Source organism: Adiantum capillus-veneris, chromosome 28 (assembly GCF_014529385.1).
Source record: "Adiantum capillus-veneris isolate H3 chromosome 28, ASM1452938v2, whole genome shotgun sequence".
Classification (NCBI taxonomy): Eukaryota; Viridiplantae; Streptophyta; class Polypodiopsida; order Polypodiales; family Pteridaceae; genus Adiantum; species Adiantum capillus-veneris.
The window spans coordinates 28,906,402-28,918,543 of NC_140958.1; positions in this window are offsets into that span (position 1 = coordinate 28,906,402).

Consider the following 12,142-nt stretch of genomic DNA (forward strand, 5'->3'; position numbering starts at 1 on the left):
ATGTACTTAACAAGTGTTCTACAAAAGCTTTGCAGTCTATTACTCCATATGAAGCATGGCATGATAGAAAGCCTTCTATTGAGCACATGCATGTTTTTGGCTGTTTGGCATATGCTTTGGTGTCACAAACACAACGTAGAAAACTGGATGATAAGGCTGTCAAATGTATTTTTGTTGGTTATAGTGCTGAAAGAAAAGGTTATAGGTTGTATCATCCGCAAACAAAACGTATTCTGGTTTCACGGGATGTAGTGTTTGTGGAAGATTCTGTTTCAGCCCTTGCTGTCATGTACTAGAGACAGTAATGTAAGCTCACAGGACATTTATGACACTTTGTTGCCTCTTTTCAGTGGTGGAAATACGAATGTAAGTTCCAATGAGGCAAATGTACAGCCTATGGGGGTTTCTGAAAATGTTATAGATCAACCTATTACTGATGCAGATGTACATGATGTACTTGATGAGGAAAGGGCTGAAAATGAGCAGGCTAGAGGTATGCCAAAATGGGTGGTGCACACTTTGTGTGACAGTAAATTGGATGCACCTTTGTCTAGTCGTACTCGTTCAGGCTCTCGCCATGCATCTTATGCATCAGATTGTTATGCTTTGGCTGTGTCTAGCTTACATGATGTTGAGGAGCCTCTGTCTTTTGATGAAGCACAGAATTCAGAAAATTGGAAGGCTGCCATGCAATCAGAATAAGATGCACTTATAGAAAATGACACATGGACTTTATGTGATTTGCCTCCTGGCAAAAAGGCCATTGGTACGAAGTGGGGTTACAAGTTGAAACGCAAGCTGGATGGTGAGATCGATCGCCATAAGGCTCGACTTGTTGCAAAGGGTTATGCACAACAAAAAGGCATAGATCATGAAGAGACTTTTGCTCCCACTTGTCGTATGACTACTCTGTGTTTTCTATGTGCATTGGCAACTCAATTTGGTTGGGATGTACATCAATCAGACATTGTTACTGCTTTCTTGAATGGTGACATATTTGAGGAAGTTTATGTAATGCAGCCTCGCGGGGTTTTGTCATAAAAGGACAAGAGAACAAAGTGTGCAGATGTAAGAAGGCTTTGTATGGGTTGAAGCAATCTCCTCGTGCTTGGTATGAGAAAGCTGACACTCATTTGGTCAAACGAGGCTTTTGTAATAGTCCAACAGAAAGCACGTTGTATGTAAAGCGTGAGGGTGATGTACTTCTCATTGTGGTTCTTTATGTCGATGATTTGCTGATCACTGGACCAAATGAGAGACATATTGCTGAATTTAAGGCTGACTTGAATGCTACTTTCAAGATGAAAGATTTGGGGCTGTTGCATCATTACTTGGGTATACAGTTTAAGCATTGTGATGGTAGTATTGCCTTGTGTCAGAAAAGTTAGATAGAGACATTGCTATGTAAGTTTGGACTTGAGGATTGCAAACCTATTGCCACTCCCATGGAAACAGGTTTGAAGTTGAGTCTACATGATGCTGGTGATCCTTCTGATGTCACTCTTTACCAAACTGCTCTTGGCTGCCTCATTTATGTATGCAACACGAGGCCAGATATTCAGTTTGCAGTCTCACAGGTGAGCAAATTTATGCATAGCCTAGAGTCTAAGCATTGGCAGGCTGTCAAGAGGATTTTCCGCTACCTTAGTGGCACTTTACATCTTGGCTTGTTTTATCCCAAGGGGGGATCATTGCCGCCAGACTTACATGCTTTTTTAGACTCAGATTGGGCTGGTTGTTTTGACACGCGAGTGTCCACAAGTGGTTTTTGTTTCATGCTTGGCAGTTCATGTATATCATGGTTGAGCAAGAAGAAACCTACTGTGGCCACTTCGAGTTGTGAGGGAAAGTACAGGGCAGTCTTCACAGCTACGTTTGAGTGTGTATGGCTCAGACGCCTTATGGCTGATTTGGGTGTTGAACATGAGATTGCCAACACTATCTACACTGACAGTCAGAGCGCATTTGCAGTTGCGAGGAACCCAGTTTTTCATGCTCGCACAAAGCACATTGAGGTGCATTACCACTATGTCAGGGAGAGGCTTTCAGCAGGAGAGATCAGCTTGGCTTATGTGCCAACATAGGACAACCTTGCAGATCTTTTCACAAAGGCATTGTCTCGTGAGAAGCTTGAAGCTTTCCGCAAAGCTCCACAAAGGCATTGTCTCGTGAGAATCTTGAAGCTTTCCGCAAAGCTTTGGGCTTACTCCCCTTTGTGGACTGATCATGTCCTCAGGGCATGGCACTTCCCTTTACTCATGTGCCAGCTCTTGTTCACCGCATCACTCCAGGGGGGATTTGTTACCATATACATGTGGTAGTGATGTGTGTGAGCACACTAGGACGGCCGGGGCATTTTTCCTCTCTTTAGGAGGGGTTTTCCCCCCGAGCATTGTATATACTCCCATCACTCTAGGGCTATCTATCTTTCCATTGCACACTAAGTAACACACTCTCTATTGTGTGCCTTGAGCTTCCTTCATCTTCTCCAAGTTGTGTGCGTTTCTTTGCAACCCTAATTCCAATACTTTTGGCCTAATTTTCCTCACTTCCATCCCTTCCTAGTTTATATTTATGCCTCACCTAGGACTCATTTGAGTGGTTGATGGTTTTCTTATCCACACCACACCTTATCAAATCTTTAGGCCATGTTCTTGTATTCTACGTGCTTCTTAACATTGAAAATTCTCGATATTGAAAAGTTATCTTTTTGGATGTCCTTTTTGTTTTAAACAAAAGTATCCGGACATTCCCTAAAAAAGATTTACAAGTATATCATCTCCAACGTTTGGCAGTACCATTTTTTCTAGCATTTCCTGAACCCTCTAAGGGCCCTTTGAGATTCAGATTAGTTAGAAGCTATCCAATAGGAAGAGGATGGTGGACACACTTCATACCCTCAAAAAAGTAGGGATACAAGGTAACCTTACACCTCTTACCTAGTGAGAGAGTAAGGGAGGTGGCTAGGGGAAAAGGATGGGGGGGGGGGGGGGGCGGGGGGGGGGGGGGGACCACTTTGACCTTTTTTCCCCCATTTTTTGGCTCGGATTAAAAAATACACTAGAAATTTGAAAATTTTAAAAAAGTTCAAAACTCACATTTTCCCTCCTTAAAAGCCCTCAAACCTATTTTATCGTAAAAAAGCATTTTTTGATCCCCAAAATTAAAAACATGCACTCAAGAATCTAAAAAAGTAAAAATTAAAAAAACATTTAAAACATTAATTTCCACCCTACAAAGTCCCCCCAAACCTATCATATAGCTAGAAAGTGGTTTTTTCTCTCTGCAAACCCTATTTCCAAGCTCTCCATTGTTGCAACAACTACATGCACCCTACAATCACACAGTCTATTTCTACTATCTTTCTTCCACCTCCATCATAAAACCAAACAAACTTCTCCCCCTTCTTTTTCCTCTGTCCTCCACATATTTTCACACCAAGCTAGCTACTCCCCCTTCTCTCACCTTAGTTGCAACGTGAAATAAGCTCCTCCTCCTACTTTCATTCACTCATACTATATGCAAACCTCTACACCCGAAGGTGGAAAAAGTATGAGGTCAAAGGACTTGCATACCACAACAATATTAGCTATAAATGGTGAGTGGGCATTGCAAGGATTCACCTCCAACATAAGGATAGAATGGTAAGGAAATTATTCTTGTATACATTCATAGCTTGAAATTATCTCCATCTTTAAGTTTATCATGCTGAAGACAATCAACCTCTTTCTAGCTTTCAACGCTTAGGGCTTCACACCTCTATCGTCAAAAGTTTTTGCATGAGGTTGAAATCTTTTATAAATGCTTTTGTATTTTTACCCATTTTGGTGCAATATAAACTTGTTTTTTAATAAATGGTGTCATGTTGATTGAAAGTATTTAATTTAGATTACTCGAGTTTCATACGGAGTTGAGAAACATTGTTGACCTTTATAGATATTCTGATTTTTTGTTATTGATTTCCTCTAAGATGTTTCAAATCTCAAGTCTTAATCATTCCGCCGTGAAGAAATTCAAGCAATATTTTGTTTGCAGGTTAAGATTAATGGTTATTTTTATTAATGTAAATAATGACCTTTGTCAAAATGGCATTATTTGGGCATGTTGAATATATCCTAATTCATAAGAAACATTTGACAAGTTGAGAAATTTAAGTTCTTGCATTCCAACATGTTAATGTTTCCATATTAGTATGCCTATGTCAAGCTTGACTTAGAGCAAGGACAGCTTGAGATGGAGGTGTTGATGTACAGTGGTGATTGATAAGTAAACAATTAACTTATTATTGATTTATATTTCAACATACATATATTGTAAAGCCTTTGAGTTCCCACCGTCTTTCAATATTATTGATTAACTTATTATTGATAAGTAAACAATTAACTTATTATTGATTTACGTTTCAATATACATATATTGTAAAGCCTTTGAGCTCCCACCAACTTTTAAGCAGTGTTGACTAACAAAAATAGTTGCCAAGTTTTTGGTATCAAATTTTCTCAAATCTCCCTATTCATTAGCTAGTTTGTTGCTCAAGATGATACCAATAGCTACCACCCTTGTGAACTTTTAATTGTGGATTTGACCCCTACTATGTAGCTGATTTGGATAGAAAGTGTAAACAAAAATTATAGATGCATGTATTGTCAACATAGAAGATATGTGCCACTGGAGCCTATGTACACAACTAATCAAGAAACCTTTGGTTGGATACTATAGCAATAGGGGCCACATTTGGTTTCAAATACGAAAGCAATGGCTTTACCAAAACATTTCCAAGAATAGGGAATGGGCACAAGGGAGTAAAAATTGGCCCCTTGTTTTGCCAATTTTCTAGTGCTGAGTGTTTAGTGCATAGGATTTGTGAGGCCTTTGAACAATTTTTTTTTTATTTTTTTTTTTTTGGGGGGGGGGGGGGGGGGGGGGGGGGGGGGGGGGGGGGGGGGTTGTTCCTGCTCTCAATACATCAAACACCGCATCTCTATCTCATGGCCAAGCATAAAAAAAAGGGCCGCAAGCCATTCTAAGGTGCTAGGGCCCCTCTTTTTGAGGGGCCCTAAGACTTTAGAATGGCCTATGGGCCTTTTTTAATGCATATCCATGAGATAGAGATGCTATGTGTGTTGTATTGAGAGCATATATATGATACATGTTTGAGCACCTACCACTTTGTTTTAAAGTCCTCAATTTTTAAGATGTTTTCAACGGCTTGTAGCTTCCAATTGGCTCTGAGTCTGCCTGGACTTGTCTCACATCAATTTGTTCAACTTGTCGTTCTCTTTGACCAATGTGTGACGCTAAAAAAGTCATATCCTACTGAGATTCTTCAAAAATCAACCTGCAAGTTGGCAATCTCTACAAAAATGATGTAAAATAGATATTTCTTATCTTCTTCTTTAATCCACGAGCTTCACCGAGCATCAAAACCATGAAATTTGTAAATAGTCAAAGAACCAATCTTTTTCCTTGTTTTAAGGGCTGCATTTCCTACGTACAAAAATTTCTAAAAATCTCGTCTTAACACCTTCAAAAGTGGCTCCCAAAGAGTGTCCCTGGTAATTTAAAACTGAAGAAAAACTATCAGAATGTACTAAATTGTGTACAAACTTTTAAAACAACCAAAATTTTCATGAATAGCTTACAACATGTAGTGCAATCATGGTTCTTGCATCCATTGCATGACATGGTATGCTCATGGTGATCTATCACATAAAAATATGATTGGTGGGGTTGCCCCCATGTTAGAAAAGGATAGCTTTCTCATGGAAGGTTGTTGTAATGCTATTAGGGATCTCCCAACGTTAGCATAATGGCTCTTGTGTGGTGGGAGACACATGCCAAGGATACCAAGACATGAGGGAAGCTCCCCAAGATCCACCATATCAAATGTTGAAGCCAAAAACTTCTTGACTTGTTTAAGCAATCTCAAATTATTAGAAACAAGGACTGTATTATCCACATAACGAGAAAGGATCACAAAACTACAATTTTGGCATTTTATATATAAGTTGAGGTCTAAAAAGCAAGAGATCAATCAATGGAAGGTAAAAAAAAGAAAAAGATCAAACTTTGTATACAAGGACCGTGAAGCTTACTTGAGACCGTATAATTCTTTATGAAGTTGAGCAACAAGGTCTTTCTCACTTGGATTAACAATCCCTTTTGGTTGTTCCATATAAATTTCTTCATTCAAATCATCATTCAAAAAAGCAGTTCGCACGTCCATTTGGTGAGTCTCTAAATCAAATTGAAAAGAAAATACCAATAAGACCCCCATACTAGTAATGCAAACTGTTAGGAAATAAGACATAGCTAAATAGATATTTGAGTAGATTACTTAATGGAGAGAGATAGATTTCACACACAAAAGATTATAGAGTAGAGAGAGAGAGAGAGAGAGAGAGAGAGTACACACGATATACGTGGTTCACCCAATGTGGGCTACGTCCACGAGAAAGCAAGCACTCAATGGCTTTAGTACTTCAAAACAAGAAGTAGTTTACAAAGGGATTATATCCTTAATGGAGCTCCCGCCTTGCTTCACTCTCACCACCTCACACTCACCTTGTTGCATCAACTTCACACTATGAAATGTGTGTAGAAATGGCCTCCTTTTATAGGCCAAAAGGGCTGCCCTCTCTCATGAGAGGCAGCTATGTGTAGCCGCCCTTGTGTAGATAAGTCCAAATCGGACCCTTCAATCCGCCCATGTGTGGCCGTCCTTGAGAAGACAAGTTCGCTTTTGAATTCGGCCACCGGCCATTGAATTTGGCCACCGGCCATTGACTTCCGACCACCGGCCATTCACTACCGGCCACCGGCCAACCGATCGGTTGTTTTTCGACCACTTTCTGGCCGCCATTCAGGCGATAATATTCAGGCGAAAAGGAATATTCCGATGAGAAAAAAAAAGTCTCAGGGGCTTCCGCCCCTGAGGCCCCTAAAGTTGCCCCTGATTTTTGGCCGTGAAAATGTTGGTTTTCAGCGAGTGATTTTCCTTCACGCTGCTCGATGGCTTCTCCTCATAATGGGGGCCTTACAAATGTGCGCTTTTACCACAGAAAATTACAAGGGTAAATCAGGCTCCATACTTAACACAAACAAATGGTAAAAATATCTCTTGATAATCAATGCCAGCAACTTGAGAATAATCTTTGGCAACTAATGGTGCCTTGAATTTATCAAAAGATTCATTGTTTTGACTTTTATCCTATACACCCATTTACACTTAATGGTTGTATGGCCAAGAGGCAATTTGGTCAGTATCCATGTATCATTAGAGATAAGAGAATCGTACTCCGCTTCCATAGCCTCTTGCTAGTGATCCTTTTATGGAGAAGAGATATCTTCACTATAGGTGACAGGATCTTCAGAAGTAGAAAGAGCGTTATCAATGATATCTTCATCATAAATATGATAGGAATCGTACTCAAAATCAATAGACAAATCAACAAAAATATCAATATCATCGTTGGTAACATTCAGAATTGATGGTTATGAAGTGGAAAGCTACTCTTTAAGAAAAGTTTCATCATCATAAAAGAATGGAAAATCCTCATTAGCAACATCCATGGACCTTGTACCTCCCATCATCTATTCATTGAAAGTAGCATCACGATTCACGACGATTACTTTTTTAGAGGAAGGAACATAGAATTTGTAGCCTTTGGAATAATATCCAATAAAAATAACTTTAAAACCAAGAGCGTCAAGCTTTGTTCATGTTTCTTTGGGAACACAAATATAAGCAATACATCCAAAGGTTTAAAAATCAAATACAGAAAAGATTTTACATGTCCATGCTGTGATGGCTATCTTACCAGAAAGAGAAATAGTAGGAAGATGATTCTAAATAAATATTTTTGTCAAGACAGCTTCAGCTTAGAAAATACAAGATAACATAGAATGAATCAACATATATCTTACAACATTAAGAATAGTGCAATTCTTTTGTTCAACAACACCATTCTGTTGAGGCAAATATGGAACAATATGTTCATTGATGAATATCTTGTTCAATACAATAACTCAAAAACTCACGAGAAATATATTCTCCACCATTATCACTACAAAGTTTCTTGAGACGATAATTAGTTTGAAGTTATGTAGCCTTCTACAATCTTTTGAAAATAGATAACGCCTTATATTTTTGTCTAAGCATGAAAACAGTTGTATACTATGAGTAATTATCAATAAACATAATGAAATAATGATGTGATGATCTCGATGAAGGCAAAGGTCCATAAATAATAGTGTGAAGAAGATCTCAAAGATCATGAGATTGAGTTGCATTTGAGAGAGAAAAGAGTTCATGGTTCTGTTTTCCAAGAGCACAAAACTCACAAATTTCCATATGAGGACGAGTTTTAAGATCCACACCATGTACACTGTCATGACAATGAAGGTCGAAGCATGAACAAAGCGGTGATGCCATACCTTGCAATCATGATCACCTGGAGCAATGAAAGCATTTTCTATAGCATCATTTAGAGAGAGTCCAAAAAAATCTCCATTGCAAGAAGCAATCACAATAGTCTATCCATCTTTCTTGATGCAGCATTTCGTATAACCAAAGCCCACAAACAGACCAAGGTCAACAAGTCTTGGGACTGAGAGAAGATTACATTGAAGATCCGGAACATGTATAACCTCTCACAAGACTCGAGTTGAAGAAGACTAAATCTCCAATACCCTTTACTTGACAAGCCGTATCATCAACAAGATAAACAACATGCTTAACATGTAGAGAATGATAGTTGTATAGCCACTTAGATTGATAAGCTGTATTTTCTATAGCACAAAAAATTGATAATGAAAAACAAACCATCATGTACATAAAGTATTTTGTTTGGAGGAACCAAACATAAAACATAGCATGTTTTTGGTACAATATTATCATGATGGTCAACAATATATACTCTATTTTTATCCGCATCAAATCGGTGCTTAAAGCACATGTAAGAGGGATGATCAAATTGTCCATAATAATCACAACAAGAAGAAGAATCTCTAAATAAACATGGTTGTTTTGTGGTAATGTTGTGATGTTTGTCGTATTGACATGCTCAACAATCATCTTTAGTATGACAATTTCTGTTGTAGTAAGAACATTGCTTGCTAGGAAACTTGAGACAAAAAACTACGATTGCAATGACCACCTCTACGGCTTGTTTGTTGAAATGGACGCCTTCAAATATTAAAAGCTCGTTCAAACTATTATGACATAGACTCCTTTTGTGACCAACATTACATCGTTCTTAACATTGAGAGTATTCAATTGAAGATATGTTGTTTGATCAAAGTCGAAACCATCCTTCTTAAAAAGACTTATAACAATGTTTTTATAAGAAGAATCTTTTAGCGTATCAAGAAGAAGTGTAATTAGTTGCTTCTATGGAACAAGATCACCTCGCAACAACAAGTTGATTAATAACAAATTTGAAAGACTCAATATGTCCCATCATAGTAGTACCAATTTTATATTGTAACTTGGTAAGCCAATCTCTCAAATAAAGTATTTGTGCAATAGACTTCTTTTGAAAGTTTGCTATACCATACTTCCATACGTTGTGGGAAGTAGACATTCTATATGCATTAAGCAAAAGAGAATCACTAAGAGCAAAAAGAATATATTGATGACTCGTGAGCTGCTTTAACACCCCACTACTAATCTATATGCCACTCTTCAAAAATAGGTCCTTTAGTGATAAGAAAATTTCTATGATTCAGATTAACATGCTGGGATAGACATACATACTTTCCAAGAACAACATGCAAGAGTTCATTGCCTTTAAGAATTAACGTCATCTTTGCTTTCCAACCAAGAAACCCTTGGCCTTTAAAAGGAGGAAAAGAACATTGGCCAGAGGAAAAACCATTGACGAGAATAGTCATAGCCATATCTAGTTGCGAGAAGACGTATAAGATAAGATCACAAAATTTGCACACCATATACGATGAAGACCGCAAGAGACGAGAGACTTCAATTGAGGATAGAGAAAAGTATTGTGATCGTACTTTGCCAAAAATGAGCAAAAAAGTATGCTCAACAAAAGCTCAAAGAGGACGAGACACAACATATAAAAGGACACATAAAAGTAGATGTAAAAAATAAAAGGATCCTCAAAATAAAGATACGTGAGACTCAAGATTGGTAATCTCACTATACAATGTAAAATGCTAGTTTTTTAAGAAAAGATTAATGCTAAAAATAGAAAAACAATAGCGGACACTTCATGAAGACAAAACTTGCATCAAATTCAATCGTGCTTAAAACAACATACCTTACAGCTACGAACTCCGTTTTTAGCAAATCTAGACACAAATCACAGAGTGCAAGCTTACGAATAATTTTTGACTAAAGTGCAATCGTTGCTTTGCCAACAAGAGTGTGTCTCTAATGCGCTATCCGTTTTTTCAAATTTTGAGCAAAAGATCCTAAAAAATTGATCCAAAGTTGAGGATGTCAAAACACAAATCGATAAGTAAATGTAATCATAAGTTAATCACATCAATTAGTAACAAACACCACTCAAAATACTAATTATATTCCTCTCAAAACAAACAATTACTACGAACAAGAATCTCTCATGAAAATAAAATTTGTAGTAATTGCGAATGTTGCAAATGAGCCATAGCATACTCTATCCCTTCCCCATGAGCTGCATCACTACGTGGTCATTATCGCTCTAATACCATATTGATGGATTATTAGAGAGAGAGAGAGAGAGAGAGAGAGAGAGAGAGAGAGAGAGAGAGAGAGAGAGAGAGAGAGAGAGAGAGAGAGAGAGACAAAAGAATACTCTATCCCTTCCCCATGAGCTGCATCACTACGTGGTCATTATCGCTCTGATACCATATTGATGGATTATTAGAGAGAGAGAGAGAGAGAGAGAGAGAGAGAGAGAGAGAGAGAGAGAGAGAGAGAGAGAGAGAGAGAGAGAGAGAGAGAGAGAGAGAGACGAGAGACACACCAAGTACACTCCCAAAGATTGATTCATAATGAGGATTACATATATATAGGGGAAACCAAGTTAGATCAAGTGAGCCATATATAGCTTCAAGAAGATGGAGTTGAGGCCCCCCATAGCGAAGCTACTTGGTGATAAAGCCATTGATATGAGCCCTTGCAAAGCATACTAGGGGCTACTAGCTTTTGATTGTTGTCTTGCACATGGCTAGATCATGGCACCTAAAAATTCATGCTAACACCATCGTCACTAGTCATGTGATCGTGGCTAGGCAGCACTAATAGGCTGCATTAGGCAAGAGGGAGTCACCGGACAAGCAAGGGCCAAGAAAGAGCTACCGATCAAGTCGATGTTTGACATGCCAAAGAAACATTGTCGTAGTAGAGCTAGGGGAGAACTGTTGGGAGCACAACCTATGGGGGATGATGGTGAAGCGAACGAGCAGCCATGGTGAACGTGTAGGCAGAAGAACGAGCGAGAGAGGAGGGAGAGAGATTCGACAAGCTTGCAAAAACAAAACGATATTGCTTATATTTAAGAGCTCGAATTCATCTGCATGCTCTAGGAGATGTTCCCATGGGCAAGGAGATGCTCTAGGAAAACCGTGAGTTTTAGGTTCTCTCACAACCAAGGATTTTGGTGGATCCATAACCTGGTGATATGATAGTAAACCCCCCCTTGAATAGATAGGGTGTAGATTAAAAACTTAGCTACCAAAATGGGAGTTTTTGGTTCACTGCTAAACCTTGGGTTTAAGGTGTACCCAATAACCTCACAAGAAGCGGGACAAAAATGGGTTGAGAACAAATATGTTTGGGAGGTCTTACCACTTATATATGTGTGGTAGTGTCTAACCCGTACAAGTTTTTATCATGGCATGACTGACAAAAGATAAAGTGAAAGAGGCTTTGATTGAAAAAGATAATTTTGTTGACAAAAAACTTCTATGACACTTAACATGGAAAAAACAATTTTGGACTTTGTATATGTTGTTGTAGCAAGTGTTTTGAGCAAACCGTTGAATGAGCTTTCCTTTCCTTCTGCATGGGGTTTGAATTTGAAATTGTATACCACGTTGTTGAAGCAAATATTCATGTATTATAGCCGGTGCTTCACTGTGGACTTTGTCCAATTCACAAGAAAAACCACTAAATTGACATATATGGCATATA